The sequence below is a fragment of the Erythrolamprus reginae genome, chromosome 1 (genome assembly GCF_031021105.1).
Source record: "Erythrolamprus reginae isolate rEryReg1 chromosome 1, rEryReg1.hap1, whole genome shotgun sequence".
NCBI classification, from domain to species: Eukaryota; Metazoa; Chordata; class Lepidosauria; order Squamata; family Dipsadidae; genus Erythrolamprus; species Erythrolamprus reginae.
The window spans coordinates 146,182,582-146,202,991 of record NC_091950.1 but is presented as its reverse complement, the minus strand read 5'-3'; the positions used below and the strand labels follow the sequence as shown (position 1 = coordinate 146,202,991).

General features: G+C 40.9%; 1 pseudogene; it reads left to right on the top strand.

Moving 5' to 3' along the window:
* The first annotated feature begins 8,676 nt into the window (after positions 1–8,676).
* The window catches only part of LOC139167621 (unconventional myosin-X-like), a 28,067-nt pseudogene continuing 16,333 nt past the window's right edge, over positions 8,677–20,410 (top strand).

The following is a 20,410-nucleotide window of genomic DNA, read 5'->3' as shown; positions in this document are numbered from 1 at the left end:
TCGGATTCTGATTTAGTTTGGATGTTACTTGGAACCTTGACACCAGTGTCCAAAGACACTTCCAAGGTCATGCGGCTAGCATAACTATACACTGAGTCGCATGGAATGCTCTTACAGTCCCACAAAGCAGTATCTATTTATCATTGGCATGTTTTCAGACTGCTAGGAGCTGGGGCCAGAACAGGAGCTCAGCCCATCATTTGGTACTTGGGTGTAAGTTTACGGACCACGGTTTTACTTTAGATTTATGGGCACTGACCCCATGCAATATACTGTAATTACACTAATGCTCCACCTAACAGCAGGCAGCATTAGTATATTAACTACTATTAAGCTACTGAGTAAGCTGGGTTTATATAGAAAACAATGAGATCAGCAGAGAGCGTTTGTGTAAGCAGATTAAATGAAGACATATGGGAAGAGATCTAAGATATTTTTGCTCCATCTGATCTCATTGCCTTGATGCATTGAGTGGGATCTTGTTAAACACTGCTGACTATGTGTAGCTGCAGTGTGTAGGTTAACTTTGTGATACATGGTTCTGTAGCCTGCAGAACTGTGTCTTTCTATTTCAGAGGTGGAGATGCAACTAACTTAGTGAAGCAGGACGCTAGAAATTGCATTCAACTGAAGGCATTGCTCGACTTCTATTCCTGAGGGTAGCATGTCTCCAGACAAATCTTACGGTGCGACCTTGTCAGAATTTGCAATATCAGCACAACTGAGAGGAAGGGGATCTCTGTGCTGCAGAGGAGACCTCCAAGATAGGAAGGGCCGTGACAGCTGGCTCACTTTGAAATGCAGCCTTTCATTACAGCCGATTTTTTCATTTACATATAATTTCTCTGTTACTTACAGACAGAGCAGCACCTATTATCAGCTCTTTCCTGTAGGCCTGGTATCTTATTCCTAATTTTATTCTGAAGTCATCCCGTTATTTCTGTTACAGAGTGGGAAATCTGTGCTTAAAAAAGTTGCCCTTCTCTTGATTTCTGCGCTACGCAAAACATGTCAGATTGGGCATCAGCTGAGAAGATCATTTTGTTGATACATTCTACTGCCATATAAATGTAATGTAAATGTAGTGTCATTTACTCTGATCAGCTGAGCAGTGGGTTGTTCCTGATTCGGCCCAGCTCCACCCACTCAGCTGGGATGCTTCTGTTTATGAACCTGTTGCAACAGGTTTTAGAACCCACTATGGGCTCAGGAGTGGGTCATGTTTCTAACATGGTGTCAGTCAGGTGCAAAAGAGATACAGGTAGTCCCCACTTAATATCCCTGGTTAGTACTGGCAACTCTGCAACTAAACAAACCATCAGTAAGTGGGAAATCATTTGGTTTCACGCTTTGCTTTGCTTTCTAACATCCCCTTACACACATACACACACACACACGCACACGCACGCACACACACACACACCTTTGGAATGTTCCAGTGTCTGCTTACTGTCTACAGTGGGGAAAATGGGAGGACTGTGAATTAGAAAAGATTCATGATTGATCAAGAAATAGAAATATGTTGGGGTTGTGCTGGTTTCTTCTTCTTTTTTGAAACACTGGAAATCTTAAATGGACTTTTTGCTGAAAGAAGAAAAAAAATGATTTATGGATTCAAAGATTAAGAAAGATATCAATTAAAGGAGGAGATGAGGAGATCTGGGAAATATTTAAGAGAAATGATGGACAACAAGATTATCATTTGTTGAAAAGGAGATCAGAAGTCATTTCTCCATAGTCATTGATTTTGGTTTTCTTTTCTTTTTGTATATGTGTATGTTTTATTTTGATTTGTCTTTTATTATATTATTTTTTTAAAAATAAGAATTTTAGAAAAGAAAAATAATAAGAGAGAAGAATGCAAACTATAGAAGGCATTCTAAAAGTACAAATCAATTTCCCTTCTCTAAGTCTCAGTCTAAATCTTAGATTTAGTCTGAGACTTAGAAAAACTTTGTCACTTTGAAAGTATACTGATCAGCATATATTAAAATGAAATTAGTTGCATGCAGCTCTGAAAGGGTTACCACTTTCAATATATATTACATAAACATGACAAAATAAACAAACAGATAAATAAACAAACAAATTATGCATATATCCACATATATTATATGACACAGAAACAACACGATTTAGTTTGGATGTATACATGTACATGGTGAGAAAAACTAATCTGGTGGATTACCAGATTGATTGGATCCACTATCTATAATCTCTTAACTGGTATGTCTAGCAGCATTTGGGTGGGGAAAGCTGGTTCTGTCGGTGCTGTTCCATTGATGCCACCATTTATTTTTTGGATTTTTAAAAAAAATAATTTGGGGGGTGGGGAATTTTTTTCTGTTTTTTTTTTTTTTCATCTGCACATGGGCAGAAGCCAGATTTCTGGCACTGCACATATATTGCTGTCTTGTTTTCAGCTGTGGTTTGGGGGGTTTGCGGGTTTTTTTGGATTTTTTGTGATTTTGGGGGGGATTTTTCAGTACTCCACATGCCATGGGAAGGAGCGAACCAGCAGCGAGGTAAGTTAGAACCTACCCCTAGCTTACACCATATCTAGTCTAGGACCTCTCACCCCTCCTTTTAATGTCAGTATTGGAAACCAACGTTTCTAGATGACATTTGGACTTAGTGCTTATTAAGAGAAGTGCTAGGTCAGGAGCCAGATTTAAGTTTAAAGTTAAACATCTTGTGGCTTCTAAATTGCTGCCACTCTTATACATGGAAAACTAAGTAGAAGCAATTGAGAAGTCTGCCCTGGCACACTTGCTGGTATTTCCTAACATGCCAAAATTCTCACCAGCTTATTACACTATTTTGTGTGAATACTATCCAGTGAGCAATATGCATTAATCTGCTGCCATCATTTATAACTCTAAAATTAGGGAAAGCGCTTGAGACAAGCATGTTAACAATTTTTAAAAAACGTAACACTTTCCACTTTGAGTGTTAATGAAATACAATACCTCACTAATTCATAGAAAACTGTCTGCATAGCAAATGAATAAGAGTTGCATATCTACTGGATTGTGTGATTAATCGCTTTGAAAGTGTATTTGTTGTAATGATTGCCTTTAAGGAATTATAAAGAATTTACCAACCAGAACATCTGAAAGGTCCAAGATTTCCAGCCTTTGCCTTTAAGTTTACACTGATCTTAACATTAAATCTGAAGTCCTTACTTTTAGAGATTTGGGTCTCTCTCTTTCTCTCTTTTCTGCTTTCAACTATGCTTCTGAAACTCAGCCGCCCTGAGTCCTTGGAGAGGGGTGGCATACAAATCCTATATGTGTGTGTGTGTGTATGTGTGTGTGTGTGTGTGTGTCACATGTTTTTTTGCTGAATTTGAAAATTAAGGGAGACTAGGATAGATCTATTTCGGCCTTATTTTGGCCTCATCAGCTAGCCATACCCACTGGGACTTGAGCCTGCAACCTTTGCCTTGTAAGGCAGAGAATTATCCTCTAGGCCAGTGATTTTCAACCTTTTTTGAGCCGCGGCACATTTTTTACATTTACGAAACCCTGGGGCACATTGAGTGGGGCGGGGGGCTAAAAAAAGTTTGGACAAAAAAATTCTCTCTCTCTCTCTCTTCCTCCCTTTTGCTCTCTTTCTCTCTCCCTCCCTCCCTCCCTCTATGTCTTTCTCTCTCTTTCCTTCCCTTCCTCTCTTTCTCTCTCTCTCTCTCTTGCTTTCTTTCTCTCTCTTGCTCTCTCTCTCTTGCTCTCTCTTTCTCTCTCTCTTTCTTTCTTTCTTTCTTTCTCTTGTTCTCTTTCTCTCTCTCTTGCTTTCTTTCTCTCTCTCTTGTTCTCTTTCTCTCTCGCTTGCTCTTTCTCTCTCTCTTGCTTTCTTTCTCTCTCTGAGCTTCGCGGCACACCTGACCATGTCTCACGGCACACTAGTGTGCCGCGGCACACTGGTTGAAAAACACTGCTCTAGGCTACAGCATCCAATCCCTTCAGCTCTGCACCAGGGAAGGGTTACATATTTTTGTGTCAAATCACCCTGGTGTATTGAAGGAACATCACAGCTCCTTATTTGCCTCTTGGCCCAACCCAGGGCTATTTCCAAGGCAGTTAATGTTATTGATAGCCGACAATTATATCTGTATGTGTCACATGTTTTTTTGCTGAATTTGAAAATTAAGGGAGACTAGGATGGATCTATTTCGGCCTTATTTTGGCCTCATCAGCTAACCATACCCACTGGGACTTGAACCTGCAACCTTTGCCTTGTAAGGCAGAGAATTATCCTCTAGGCTACAATCCCTTCAGCTCTGCACCAGGGAAGTTTTACATATTTTTGTGTCGAATCACCCTGGTGTATTGAAGGAACATCACAGCTCCTTATATATATACATACCTCCTCCATTCATCACATTATTTCCTCAAATCAGCTTCCAGGCAGTTTTCCTTTGAATGTTTCTGCATATTATTACTGCATTTATCTGAGCGCTAAAATAGTAGGTTATCTCCAAAGTAGTTTGATTTCCAAGTGGAATGGTTGCCTTAAGTTTGCTGAGAATGCAGTAGTGGAAGTAGATAATATTTTCCCTTACTTAATCTTATTTTTGCAGGTGATGCCTTCTTAAATTTAGGGTCTTCTTACTGTACTTTTGCCAAGATAGAACAGTACACTGCAATTTTTAGAAAATTTTTCATTCTGAGACAGAGTGTATAGTTTGAAATTTGGATCAGCACTTTTGGCTGTCTCACAGAATTACTTTCTATCCCTTGAGTTTATGGCACAGAATTAACAAACCAGAATAACAGAGTTGGAATGAACCTTGGAGGTCTTTTAGCCTACGCCCTGTATATATTTCAGACAAATGGCTGTCCAATCTCTTCTTAAAGATTTCCGGTGTTGGAGCACCTACAAGTGCTGGCTGCAAGTCTTTCCACTGATTAATTGTTCTCACTTGCAGGAAATTTCTCCTTAATTCCAAGTTGTTTCTTTCTTTGATTAATTTCCACCCATTGCTTCTTGTCCTGCCTTCAGGGGCCTTGGGAAATAGATTGATTTTCCTTTTCTTTAGGTGACAACCCTTTAGATATTAGAACACTGTCACTCCCTGGTCCATCTTTTCACTAAACTAGACAAACCCAAAAGCAAATACAGTGGAACCCCGACATAAGAGCTGCTCTACTTAAGAGCAACTCGAGATAAGAGCTGGGAGGGGAGAGATATTTTTGTTCTACTTACAAGCCCAAATTCGAGATACAAGCGCCAAGGAGCTGTCTCCTGAAGCCAAACGCTAACTTCCGTGTTCGGCTTCAGGAGACAGCTGCGAAGCGGCGCGCGTGTTTTAAAAGGTTGCAGCCGGCCTGGGGGGCTCGGGGGGGTGCTTGCAGCTTTCTTTCTTGCTCTTTTTCTTTCTCTCTTTTACCTTCCCTTCCTCTATTTCTTCTTTTCTTTCTCCTTCCCACCTTCTTCCCTCCCTCCCTCCCTTCACTCATTCCTCTCTTACTCTCCCCTTTCATAAGTTTCCTTGCTTCCTTCCTCTGTTCCTGTCCCTTCCCCCTTTCTTTCTTTCTTTCTTTCTTTCTTGCTCTTTTTCTTTCTCTCTTTTACCTTCCCTTCCTCTATTTCTTCTTTTCTTTCTCCTTCCCACCTTCTTCCCTCCCTCCCTCCCTCCACTCATTCCTCTCTTACTCTCCCCTTTCATAAGTTTCCTTGCTTCCTTCCTCTGTTCCTGTCCCTTCCCTCTTTCCTTCCTTCCCACCCTCCGTCCATTCATTCACCCATTCCTCTCTTGATCGCTTAAAGCCGGTCCCTGGTGCAAAAAGGGTTGGGGACCTCTGTCCTACAGGATTGGGTGGCAGAGAAGTTGAACATATGTAAATTTAAAAGTTTAAGAAAGTTTACAAGTTAAGTGAAAGAAACTTCATTATTCATTTATATGTACATGTACATTTCTTCATTAAAAACATGTCTTTCTGCATAATTTAGACTAACTTTGTGAGTTTTTTGAGGGCTGGAACCAATTAAAATTATTTACATTAATTCCTATGGGGAAAAGTCGTTCGAGATAAGAGCTGCTCGACTTAAGAGCCCAGGTCCGGAACGAATTAAACTCGTATCTCGAGGTACCACTGTAGTTGTTAATGTGTGATCAGCCTCTGGCAGAAAAAAAGTACAGTATTGTTCAAGAAGGATCAATGAAAATCCACATCCCTGTTCTATTTGATCTCCCTTTCATGAAAACCATTATTGATCCCCCCTCCCCCATTCTGCCTCTTTCTTGAGATCAGATAACCTCTTCTCTCTTGTGGATTGAGTAGATGTTCTCCCACCTGCTGCACCTCACATCTGCTTCCATTAGCTAATTTCTGTTTAGATGTATCTATTACTTATTTATGGTCCTCTGGATCGATCAAAAGATGCATTTGATGTAAGTTAATTCAACCCTTATCTGGAAGTTATGGCTTCTCTCAACTCCTTCCATATTGTAGCTACTTAATGTAAACAACAACAACAACAACAACACTTCCTTAGATCAGTGATTTTCAACCTTTTTTGAGCTGCGGCACATTTTTTACATATACAAAATAATGGGGCACCTTGAGCGGGGTGGAGGTGGGTGGGCTAAAAAAAGTTTGGACAAAAAAAATTCTCTCTCTCTCTCTCTCTTCCTCCCTTTCGCTCTATTTCCCTCCCTCTTTCTCCCTTCCTTCCTCTCTCTCTCCATCCCTCTTTCTCTCTCTTCCTTCCTTCCTCTCTTTTTTGCTCTCTTTCTATCTCTCCCTCCTTCCCTGCCTCTCTTTCTCTCTCTCTCTCTTGCTTTCTTTCTCTTTCTTCCTCTCTCTCTCTCTTGCTTTCTTTCTCTTTCTTTCTTTCTCTTTCTTTCTCTCTCTCTCTTGCTTTCTTTCTCTTTTTTATCTCTCTCTTGCTTTCTTTCTCTTTCTCTCTCTCTTGCTTTCTTTCTCTTTCTTTCTCTCTCTCTCTCTTGCTTTCTTTCTCTTTTTTTCTCTCTCTCTTGCTTTCTTTCTCTTTCTTTCTCGCTCTCTTGCTTTCTTTCTCTTTCTTTCTCTCTCTCTCTCTTTCTTTCTCTCTCTTTCTCTCTCTTGCTGAGCTTCACGGCACACCTGACCATGTCTCACGGCACACTAGTGTGCCGTGGCACACTGGTTGAAAAACACTGCCTTAGATGCTTGGGTAGTGTTCGACTTATGATGTTGTGATACGAAAATTAGCATATATATCTCATTTGCTGTGTATTACTGTTTTTGTGAATATAATAATAATAATAATATAATAATAATATAATAATAATATAATAATAGAAACATAGAAGACTGACGGCAGAAAAAGACCTCATGGTCCATCTAGTCTGCCCTTATACTATTTTTTGCATTTTATCTTAGGATGGATATAGGTTTATCCCAGGTATGTTTATAATAATAATAATAATAATAATAATAATAATAATAATAATAATAATAATAAAAAAAAAAAAGCTCTGTAAAGAAACAGATGAAACAATCGATCACATACTCAGCTGCTGCAAAAAGATCACACAGACTGACTACAAGCATAGACATGATGCTGTGGCACAGATGATCCACTGGAACTTGTGCCGGAACTACCATTTACCAGTGGCAAAGAACTGGTGGGATCATAAGCCCGAAAAAGTGGTCGAAAATGAGCAAGCAAAACTACTGTGGGACTTCCGACTTCCGACTGACCGAATTCTGAAGCATAACACACCAGACATCCCGATTGTGGAGAAAAAGAAAGTATGGATCATCAACATCGCAATCCCAGGGGACAGCAGAATTGAGGAGAAGCAGCTAGAGAAATTAGTGAAATACGAAGATCTAAAAATCGAGCTGCAACGACTCTGGCAAAAGCCAGTGAAAGTGGTCCCAGCGGTTCTTGGCACGCTGGGCGCAGTGCCAAAGGATCTCAGCGGACATTTGAAAACCATCGGAATTGACAAAATCTCCATCTGTCAATTGCAAAAGGCCTCTTTACTGGGATCGGCACACATAATTCGACGCTACATCACGCAGTCCTAGGTGCTTGGGAAGCGCCCGACTGGTGATGAAATCCGAAATCCAGCATAGTGATCTTGTTTGCTGTGTTGTTTTGACATACTGCTGCTACTACTAATAATAGTAAGCTACCTCTTAAGAAAGTAAGGTACCTGAAAAACTACAAGTTTGTAATGTAGCCAAAGCAGAATCTTGATTCTTGATCACTTGGGGGCACATCAGGGGTGAAATGCTCTCAGTTTGCTCATGCCTATCAGATGTCGTGAAGGGAAGACGAGACTCCGCCCACCCACCAGATGCCACCATTTATTTATTTATTTATTTATTTATTTATAATTTTTCATTGTTTTCAAAAGCAAAACACAACACACATACATAAAAATGCAAAAAAAAAATACATAACACAAAAAGGAGCTACAAGCGCTCCGCTCAGAATAGAAGTCTCCACAGTAAAAAAAGAAAAACTTTTGTTAGATCATTTCTGAGGAAAGAAAACACCTACTTCATATCTCTATTTATATACATATTCAAAATAGTAAATTTATATAATCTTTAATTCATTGCAGTACAGTGTTCCCTTGACTTTCGTGGGTCCGACATTCACGAAAAGTCTATAACAAAAAATATTAATTAAAAAATACTTTGTGGTTTTATTCTATACCACGGTTTTTCCCACCCGATGACGTCATACCTCATCGCCAAACTTTTCTCCGCCATTGCTGATTGGCCGATGGTGTCCATTGCAGAAGTGCCCGATCAAGTGGTGATTGAAGAAGATAATTAATTATGTTAATAATTATTGCTAATAAATAACAAAATAAATAATTATTGTTAATAAATAATTATGTTAATAAATATCAGGATCATTAAGTATCTTATTCAATGGTGAGTACCAGTAATAATGGTGAGCATCTAAATGATTGCTAAGGGAATGGGAAATGGTAATTTAGGGGTTTAAAGTATTAAGGGAAGTCTTGTGATACTGTTCATAGCCAAAAATGGTGTGTTTACTTCCGCATCTCTACTTTGCGGAAATTTGACTTTCACGGGCGGTCTTGGAACGCATCCCCCGCGAAAGTCAAGGAAACACTGTACTGCAAGCTACTTCTGCTGATCACCGGCTGCCAGCAATTTGGCAGATGGACTGAGCCTCCCATCCTTCCAAGGTCGGTAAAATTAGGACCCAGATTGTTGGGGGCAATATGTTTACTCTCTGTAAACCGCTTAGAGAGGTCTGTAAAGCACTTTGAAGTAGTATATACGGTAAGTCTAAATGCTATTGCTATGCTATTGCCTCTTACCTCATAAAATGAATATCTGAAGCAGCAAAATTAAGACTGATCAAAATAGGATGCAAAATTGTTCTTGATATAGTCTATGCCCGATAATGGCCGATATGGCTAACAAATTTTTCACCATAGAAAAGATTAATTAAAAAAACCACATACAGTAGTCCCTCGCTATACCGCGCTTCATCTACTGCGGCTTCACTTCATCGCGGGTTTCTGAGGAAGTCGATCGGCAGATTTAAACAGCCCGCCGAACTCGATCGGCAGGTTTAAAAATATATATATATATATAAAATTGTAAATACTGTATTTAAATACTGTATCTAAAATAAATACTGTGTGGGAAGGGTTTATAAACACTTAAAACAATGAAAACTTACCAAACAATTACAATATAAATACTTAAATAAGTACAGTGGTACCTCAAGATACGAACCCCTCGTCTTACGAACAACTTCCGCGTTCGGCTTCGGGAGACAGCTGGGAAGCCGCGCGGCTGTTTTAAAAGGTGACAGCCGGGCGGCGGGGCTTCCCAGAACCCTCCCGAACGCCGGTTCGTAACTCGAACAAAGTTCGTAAGAAGAGGCAAAATTTTTCTGAACCCCGGGTTCGGTTCGGGAGGTTGCTGGGAAGCCCCCCAGCCCGGCTGCGACCTTTTAAAACAGCTGCGCGGCTTCCCAGCTGTCTCCCGAAGCCGAACGCGGAAGTTCGACTTTGGCGTTCGGCTTCAGGAGACAGCTGGGAAGCCGGGCGGGTTCGGGGGGGTGCTGGGAAGCCCCCCAGGCCGGCTGTCACCTTTTAAAACAGCCGCGCGGCTTCCCAGCAGTCGCCGAAAGCCGTTTTTTTGCAGGGGTTTTTTTTGGTTGCATGGATTAATTGACTTTACATTGTTTCCTATGGGAAACAATGTTTCGTCTTACGAACCTTTCGTCTTACGAACCTCCTCCTTGCACCAATTAAGTTCGTATCATGAGGTATTACTGTACTATCAGTCGATAAATTCCCCATCGCGGATTTCACCTATCGCGGCCAGGTCTGGAACGTAACGCCAGCGATAGGTGAGGGACTACTGTACTTCAAAAAGCCCAATAATTTATCATTCACTGGGAAAAACCTAATGCTCACCATCCTTTTATCGAATGATTTTGTTTAAGCTTTTCATGTGCACAAAGGATTCAGAGAGGCCAGGGATAAGCCATAACAAACAAAAGTTGCATTTTAGCTCTGAGTCAGTATTCTGTGATCTTTCATAATTTTGCAAGACCATGAGATGACCTCATAGGAATTGCCTTTGTTGCATCTTGTCGGCAGCTCTTCGGTGACAAATATCAATAGCTATAATAAAGCAGGCGGGGGTCGTGGCAATGATTGCTTAGTGGTATCCTGACTCTCAACCAGCCCCTCTTCTCCCCTGCTTCAGTTTTTTGTTTTCAATCTTTCCTCTTTTGATTTTTCCATGAAAATGCAGGGGGGGGGGATCTTATCAAAATCTCTTGTAGCAATGGTTACAGAGATAGCCATGATTTTAACATTGATATGGGCCGTAGAGGGCAAGGAATGATCTGCCTTGAAAAATTTCCACAAAAATTTCCTATTAGATCAGGCTTTTCTGATAACAAAAGCTGGGTCCTTGTGAGCAAAAAAATGAGATAGTGAGATGTATGATTGTTTTTGTGTTAAGGGTTTTAAACTGTTTTTTAAATATTGGATTTGTACTGTTTTTTCTTGTTGTGAGCTGCTTCAAGTCCTCGGAGAGGGACGGCATACAAATCTAAATAATAATAATAATAATAATAATAATAATAATAATAATAATAATAATAGTGGCAAGGAGAGGCTGCTAAAGCTTTTTCCCAAATGTGACTTCTTGATTTCAGCCTTGTTATTGCAAAACTATTAAAACTGCAAAGCATTCAGCTGTCCCAATTCATTTTCTTAAAAGTGGTTTATGCTTAGCCCTTGGGTAAAATAAACATTTACTGCTATTGTGGCTCTAGTTATGCCTCCTCCCACAAAGAGTAGCAATATACCTGTGTGTACACAGAGAGAGAGAGAGACAGACAGACAGACAGACAGACAGATAGACAGAATCATGATCTACGTTGACTTAAAAAGATTTATTTATCTCAGCAGTAAGAAAGAGATTCCAGTATATGCCCTTTTTTATAGGAAAGAAGACTTGCAGCCAGTGATGGGCAACAGACAGGATGGCATGGAATGCCATTCCACTGATAGAAATGGAGCTGGGCACGCAGCTCCATCACCGCCGGCTGTACATGCGCCATTCACACGAGATTTAGCTTCTCCACATGTGCAGCAACCAAATCTCGCCACTCCAGCCAGCAGCAACAGTGCCCCCGAGCTCTGGCCGCATGGCCACTGTGCTCTCCTGCGCCACAGGCCTCTCTCGGAGCGATCACCAAAAGTCTAGCGCCAGTTCTCCCAACAGAGCTTTAAGCTGATTGGTAGGAAGGTCAGAGGGACACCCCCACTGTAAACGCCTGATTGGTCGGATTGTAACAATATGTTTCAAGGCGCCAGAAATAGAAGCTTTAGTTCCTAACACCATGGGAAATTTGTCTTTTCCCATGGTCTTAGGCGACCCCTGTGAAATGGACATATGGCCCCCATAGGGGTCCTGACCCCCAGGTTGAGAACCACTGCCCTACAACATTGCCAATTTTCATGGTGCTTAATCTCTGTGTAAGGTATGTAAGAAGAATCACGATTGTAGGTAAACATTTCTATCACACTTTCCTCTAAGGAACTGAAAGCAATATTTCAACTCCGTTTATGTTAGGTAATATAAAGTAGAATTTTTAGACTGGTAAGACTTGATGAACTGAGTTAGACAGAAACGGTAAACAGTTTCAAAATTGATTGAAACTTGATCCTGGGAATCTCACATCTTGGTAACACAAATGAGCAAAAACTGGGCAGAATTAAATCTTAGCGTGTTGAAAAGGGGTGAAAACAATTGTCTAAACCCAGTTCCAGACTATATTTATTTATTTATTTATTTATTTATTCATTCATTCATTCATTCATTCATTCATTTATTTATTTATTTATTTGTCAAACAAGTATAGTATTATAGTACATAATAACATAACATAACATAAGTAGAACGTAGTAATAGAAAGGATAATAAGACAGTAGGACAGGGACATTAGGCACAAAAGTGCACTTATGCACGCCCCTTACAGACCTCTTAGAAAAGGGGAGAGGTCAATTGTAGATAATGTAAAGTTGAAGATTTTGGGGTTGGGGGAAGCAACAACAGAGTCAGGTAATGAGTTCCAGGCGGTGACCACTCTATTGCTGAAATCGTATTTTCTCCAGTCACGTTTGGAGCGATTTACATTCAGTTTATATCTATTACGTGCTCTTGTGTTGTTGTTGTTAAAGGCTGGCTACTAAGGCAGTGTGTCTTTTATACAAAGGCTGCTTTTGCTTGGTTTATTCTAATAGCCTGCTGACAGCTTTTGGCACAGTTCAGTAAGGTCTTTGAATGTGGGGCAAGGCTGGGAGACTGAGGTCCCATATTTGCCTGGGAATGAACGGGAAACCATTAACAACTGCATTGAAATAATGGCAAAGTGGAGTTTTCTGCCATCCACAGTGTTTGCAATGTAACTACTTAAAAAGAAATTTAAGAATGAAGAAAGTTGATCCTTTTCTATTTATCCCAGTCTAAACTGCATCCGGCAAACTGAATAGTTCATGTAACATGAGTACCTCCGGAACCGCCTGCTACCGCACGAATCCCAGCGACCGATAAGGACCCACAGGGTTGGCCTTCTCCGGGTCCCATCGACTAAACAATGTCGTTTGGTGGGCCCCGGGGAAGAGCCTTCTCTGTGGCGGCTCCGGCCCTCTGGAACCAACTCCCCCCGGAGATTAGAACTGCCCCCACCCTCCCTGTCTTTTGAAACTACTCAAGACTCACTTATACCGCCAGGCATAGGGGAGTTGAGACACTTTCCCCCAGGCTTTTTTTGTAGTTTGTTTTATGTTTGGTATGAATGTGCTGTTTGGTTTTTTAAATAATGATAGGGTTTTATATGTTTTTTTAATATTAGATTTGTTCCACTGCTATATTGTTTTTAGTACTGTTGTGAGCCGCCCCGAGTCTTCGGAGAGGGGCGGCATACAAATCTAATAAATGAATGAATGAATGAATGAATATAAATAAATGAATGAATGACTGACTGAATGTATAAATAAATAAAGAAATAAATAATCCAAGATAAATTGGTGATCCATTCAGATTACAGAAATTGGATATATTTTAGCCCTGGTAGGCAACAGTATTTAACTGTCATATATGTGGTGTTCTGAGCAGTACTGTGATGAATGTCATCCTGACTGTCAATCCAGCCATCTTCCCTATATTGCAATGAAAGTAGCTTAAATAAAAAAAGACAGAAGTGAAAGGATTCATCATCTATAATTGTACACTGCTCAAAAAAAAATAAAGGGAACATTTAAACAACACAATATATCTCCAAGTAAATCAAACTTCTGTGAAATAAAACTGTCCCCTTAAGAAGCAACACTGATTGACAATCAATTTCATTTTATTGTCAGCACATTCAACTTTGTACAGAACAAAGTATTCAATGAGAATATTTCATTCATTCAGATCTAGGATGTGTTATTTGAGTGTTCCCTTTATTTTTTTTTGAGGAGTATACAGTTTATATAATTGATACTAACTCTTAAAGGATATATACTACCTTATTTACAAGATGAAGAGAAGACTGCCCCTTTGTGGTGGCCATCTACATGTTTTATTCATGCATTTTAATGCTGAATATGCACATTTAAAATACTTCTGGATCTGACATATTTTTGCAGTTGATTGGCAAAGAAAGGAAACGATAGCAAGTGTGATCACTAAATATGTGTATGTGTATGTGTGTATGTATGTGTGTGTGTATGCACTATAGTACATATGTATGTGTCATATTTCTTAACCACCCATTTCCCTCAGATGTACAAATGTAAACAGATAAAGACTCTATGATTGAACTCTCTGGTGATTGGTTGCAGGGAACACGCCTGTGGCTGCAGGAACCTGATTATATGCGGCCCTGCACTCTGGGATCCTGTGCTAATGGCTCCATGGTTTTCACTTCAGACTATGGGGAGGTAAGTGAAATTTATTTTTTTATTTATTTGTTTCGTCAAGTACATATTGGTGGTATGCAGAGATTGTTGTGGTTAGCTCTGGCCCAGCTCCTGCCCCAAGGACTGTGGATGTGGGGGAGACATCCACATGCTGCAGGCCTGTTTTGCCCCCCCCCCGGTGGAATCTGATGATGAAGGCTCCTCTGACCAAGAAGACATGAGTGACAGGGAGGAGGAGAGTGTGGCAGACAGCTCAGAAGGAGATCAATTATCTAGCTCCTCCTTGGATTCGGAACAAGAGTTAATGATACAGCCACGCATGCCGAGAGCGATGCATAGGTAGCAACAACTGAGAGATTATTATCAAAGAAAACGAGGCCACCTGTGGTTGGGTGGGGCTGTGGTAATTAGTGGGGCTGCTATAAATAGCAGCCTGTGGGTTTGACCATTGTGGAGGATTATCTGATCCTTGTGTTTCGTGACTGCTTTACTGACTTTGACCTTTTGTGTGCTGATTTTTCCCCGCTTTGAAACTAAACCAGAGCAAAGTATGTTTCACTTTGTGAAAGAAGAAGGACTGTGAATTGCCTCACAGCTGCAAGCTAAGTATCACAGAACTGATAAGGGACTTGTACAAATTACCAGTTTGTTTGGAGGCCAGTGCTCTTTGCTATACCAAAAGAGGGCTTAATTTAAGTGTATTTTCATTATAAAGCACATTGTTTTGAATTTTCAAACATGTGTGTGTCTGAAATTTGTACCTGTGAATTTTTGGGAGGATTCTACCAGAGAGCCCGACAGAACAAGAGATATAATAATATTTATATACATGATACTAGTGAAAGAGAAACATTAGGACAGGGGACAGAAGGCACTCTCGTACACTAATGCACGCCCCTTACTGACCTCTTAGGAATCAGGAGAGGTCAACAGTGGATAGTCTAAATTTTGGGGTTAGGTGATGATGCTACAGAGTCTGGTAGTGAGTTCCATCCATCAACTACTCAGTTACTAAAGTCGTCTTTCCTGCAGTCGAGTTTAGAGCAGTTTACTTTAAGTTTGTATCTGTTGTGTGCTCCTGTGTTGTTGTGGTTGAAGCTGAAGTAGTCGGTGCAAGGAAGGACATTGTAGCAGATGATTTTATGGGCTATGCTTAGGTCGTTTTTAAGGCGATGTAGTTCTAAGCTTTCTAAACCTAGGATTGTAAATCTAGTTGCGTAGGATATTCTGTTGCGAGTGGAGGAGTGAACACTGAAGAAAGGACTTGGATAATCCCCTTGCTTTTTGAACAATTTAAAAAAAAATACATTGAGAGACTCAACTGATACCTAACATATACCGCCTAAGATGGCCAAGTGTTGAGTAATGTCACCTTCCTGAACAGCCTTTTTTTTTTAAGACTTTGCTCACGATCCTAACTTGTAAATTGCTTTTTCTCAATTGCTGTTAAAACTCTTTGACCCTGAAACAAGGCACACAAGTTGTCAGAAAAGACAGCAACACACTTCAGCGGACTGGGACAGGCTCTTGAAGCTTCCAAGCAATTCACACTTCAGTAGTTCTGCAGCTGGCCAGGTTTGAAAATGGAGATAATCCTGTATTAATGCATTGAATTGGTCATCTTCCATTTTCTCCCTGCCCTTTCTGAATCTCTCTGGTGTATTAGGGAGGGAAGCCTGCATTTCCCCCTGCATATATAGATAAGATGACCTAATGCAGATCAGTTATCTTTAATGTGACCTAATTGCCATTACAGCATCTCAATGAGGCTTTCTAAAAGAGCCACAGAATGAGATGGATATTCTTTCAGTGTGTGGGTTTTGTATATACAGTAACCTCTTGCTACTTCACGGTTCATATTGCGCAGATTCACTATTTCACTGGTTTTCAAAGGGCAGCTTAAATCCATTAAATCCATTAAACATTTTAAATCCATTAAAAATTCATAAAATTCTTCTACACTACTACTGTACTCTATTAAAGAAACTGGTAGGATATCACATGTTAGTACCAGCTGAGAAACATTATAGAAGGGCTGTTAATGCAAAGGGTGGGTTTTAAAAGTCCAAATACTCGTTAAATATATAAAAAACTGTTTTTCCTCTACTTCATGGAAATTTGTTTTTCACAGGTGGTCTTGGAACGCATCTCCCACGAAAAACAAGGGATCACTGTATTAGCAATTTACTAGTATGGAACAAAAGATAGAGATGCAGGAGTTTAATATACTTTTGTCCCTGTGGCAACTGACAATCATTGCAATATTTACATGTTTGAAGCATGATCCAAGAACAGAACTATCTGTAATGATCCAAATCTTAATACGTTTCTACACTGAAGTCTTCAGCTGCTTGTCTCCCTGTGGGTAAACCAGTGATAAGGAAGTTTTAAAAATCGCTTTCCAAATTTCAACACTTTATTTTCATCATGCAGGCAGGATAGTGTTTTGCCTGGATTACATTTGCCATGAGCCCTGATTGGTGAAATTCCCCACTTTCTCATGAGCTGATTAAAAAAAGAGAGAGAGAAAAATTCAATAATTTACCATTTTACCAAGAGCTCTGGAAGCACAGTAATTAGAGCGGCAATATTGTAGGCTAACTCTGCTCACTGCCAGGAGTTCGATCCTGACCAGCTCAAGGTTGACTCAGCCTTCATCCTTCCAAGGTTGGTAAAATGAGGACCCAGATTGATGGGGATAATATGTTGACATTGTAAAGTAGTATGGAGCGGTATATAAGTGTAAAAGCTAAAGAGCAGGGCTATTTTCCTGTCTTAAGGCCCAGAAAGTTAAAGAAACATATCAATTTCACATTTTTTAAAGAAAATCCAGCTTTTCATTGTTTCACTGGTGAATTATTTATTTTTAATGGCCAGAGGACAGTAATCAGTGATTGGAACAGAGAGAGTGATCTCATCAAGTGTATGGTAGCCATTTCCAGTGAAAGGGGTGGGGGCACAATAGGAGAACTAAACTGGCAGAACCTAAAAAAATACTTTCGATGTATAGGAGCAAATAATGGGCAGAGATGGCCTTTTCCAGTGGCCTAGGTGTGGGTAGCAGACAATGTCATGTGTTGCTACCCTTAAGAAATGGTCAATGGCTCGTGGGTCAATCAGATGAATTATTGCTCATTGTTAAATTAAATCATTGTAAAAATGTTGCATATTTTGCCGCACGAACCCCAGCAGCCATCAGGTCCCACAGAGTTGGCGTTCCCCAGGTCCCGTCGACTAAACAATGCCGCCAGGGGAAGAGCCTTCTCTGTAGCAGCCCCCGCCCTCTGGAATCAACTCCCCCCAGAGATTCGAATTGCCCCCACTCTTCCCACCTTCCGCAAGATGTTGAAGACCTATCTATGTCGCCAGGCATGGGGGGGGACTATCTATCTCTTTCCCCCCACCTTTTTTCTGACTGTAATACATGAGAATGGTGTGATTGTGCAGTAAGATTGTTTTTAATATTTATGGGCTTTAAATTCAGCTTTTTATCTAATATTGGATTTGTATTCTGTATATTGTCTTGTTGTTGTTGTGAGCCGCCCCTAGTCTTCGGAGAGGGGCGGGCATAGCAAAGTCTAATAATAAATATAATATAATATGGGGCACCCCTGAAAAACTGCCACTGACTACAAAATGGACTAGCAGAATTATTTTGAGAGTCTGCATCTGGGTTCAACATCAAAGGTTCCATTTCCTATTCCATCACTTATAAACGATAGGAATATGAGGACATGATATCTACTGCAGCAGCATCTGTCTTAAGGATTTTAGTTCCAAGGAAGTTGTACATGCTCCATCCCTGATATTTTAAGCGTTTAGTGCTGTAGGTTTTTTGTCTTTAAATTGGTAGTATACTGGTGCCTGCATTCTTCATTATTTCTGACTTCTAAATCTGAATGTGATTCTTTTTAATATTGCTCTAATGATTTCATTAATTTTGATTGCTCGGAAGTTCTTTTAGGGCTACCATATGATCCTGAGAGTTTTTCTTAAAAGATGTGGAAATATAAGAAATTCATGCTTCAAGTATGATAACGTGATACTTATATGTCTCTTATATGATACTTTATAAGTATGCTAATATGATAAGAATGATATGCAAGGGGAGACATGATAGGCAGGTGTTCCAATATTTCAGGGGTTGCCACAAAGAAGAGGGAGCCAAACTATTCTCCAAAGCCCCCGAGGGTAGGACAAGAAGCAATGGGTGGAAATTAAACAAGAAGAAAAAGCAATCTAGAACTAAGGAGAAATTTCCTGATAGTTAGAACAATTAATCAGTGGAACAGCTTGCCTCCAGAAGTTGTGAATGCTCCAACACTGAAGTGTTGGATGCTGATAACCTTCTGTCTGAATTAGTGAGGGTTTCCTGCCTAAGCGGGGGTTGGACTAGAAGACCTTCAAGGTCCTTCCAACTCTGTTGTTGTTGTGTGTTATGATTATGTACGCACATGATCCCAGCGACCAGTTAGGTCCCACAGAGTGGGCCTTCTCCGGGTCCCATCAACTAAACAATGTCATTTGCAGGACCCAGTGGGGAAGAGCTTCTCTGTGGCGGCCCCGGCCCTTTGGAACCAACTCCCCCCCAGAGGATTAGAATTGCCCCCACCCTCCTTGCCTTTCGTAAGCTTCTTAAACCCACCTCTGCCTTCAGGCATGGGGGACTGAGATATTCTTTCCCCCTAGGCCTTACAATTTACGCATGGTATGTTTGTATGTATATTTGGTTTTATAATAGAGGTTTTTTTTTACTTGTTTAGTATTGGATTGTTACATGCTGTTTTTATCACTGTTGTTAGCCGCCCCGTGTCTGCGGAGAGGGGCGGCATACAATCCAATAAATAAATAAAATAAATAAAATAAATGATTACTAGCTGTCCAGATCTAATACAAGTTCTTTACTATCACATCTAATTCAGCAGGATGAGAGTCGCCAGTACATATGGTCATTTTGCAGTGTTGCCTCTCTCAGTGCAATCTTTCCCTTCTCCCTAGGTGTTCTGCTACCCACAAGGCTCTCTGCCGAAAAGAAAGAATTCTGCCAATGCATCAGGTCAAGTGTGGATGGTGTGGAGGACATGTCATGCTGGGAGACTTACACGAGGCTGCATCTGCTCAACCTGCACCAGCGCTAACAAGCAGAACCACATCTATGTGAGTGAACAAATTAGTCTGGTGCCCTGATTAATCTTTCCAACAAAGTGCTAAACAACATCCTCAAAAGAGAAGTTACCTGCATGACTGTATCTTCATCCTCAGGGGCCACCATCAGGAATTTTGGGGCCCCATTACAGCCTAAGTGTTTCCCACCCCCCCCCCGCCCCCCATTTTAAAAACTATTTTAAGTCGCCAAGCCACTCCATCCCCCGGGGATCATTTCCCGCTTCACGCCAAGCGAGGGGCGGGTCCATAGGCCAGTGTTTCCCAACCTTGGCAACTTGAAGATATCTGGACTTCAACTCCCAGAATTCCCCAGCCAGCAAACGCGAGGAGCTGGAAAGCGACCGAGGGGAGAGAAAAAGCAGGGTACCAGCAGTCAGGCGGGTGTCTTGAGGGGGCACTCCCATCTGGAAGGAAGGGAAGAAAGGGCGAGGGGCGAGCTATGAAGGAAGGAGGGAGGGAGGGAAAGGGAGGAATGGTAAAAGGGGTGATCAGAGAGGGAATGGGTGAATGAATGGACGGAGGGTGGGAAGGAAGGAAGGAAAGAGGGAGGGACTGGAACAGAGGAAGGTGCAAAGGAAGCAAGGAAAGGTGTGAAAGGGGAGAGTAAGAGAGGAAGGAGTGAAAGGAGGGAATGAGGGAGGAAAAAAGGGAGTAAGGAAAAGGAAAGCAAGAAATGGAGGGAGGAAAGGAAGGAAGGGAAGGAAGGAAGAGAAAGAAAGAAAGAAAGAAAGAAAGGGGGAAGGGACAGGAACAGAGGAAGGAAGCAAGGAAAACTTATGAAAGGGGAGAGTAAGAGAGGAAGGACTGAAGGAAGGGAGGGAGGGA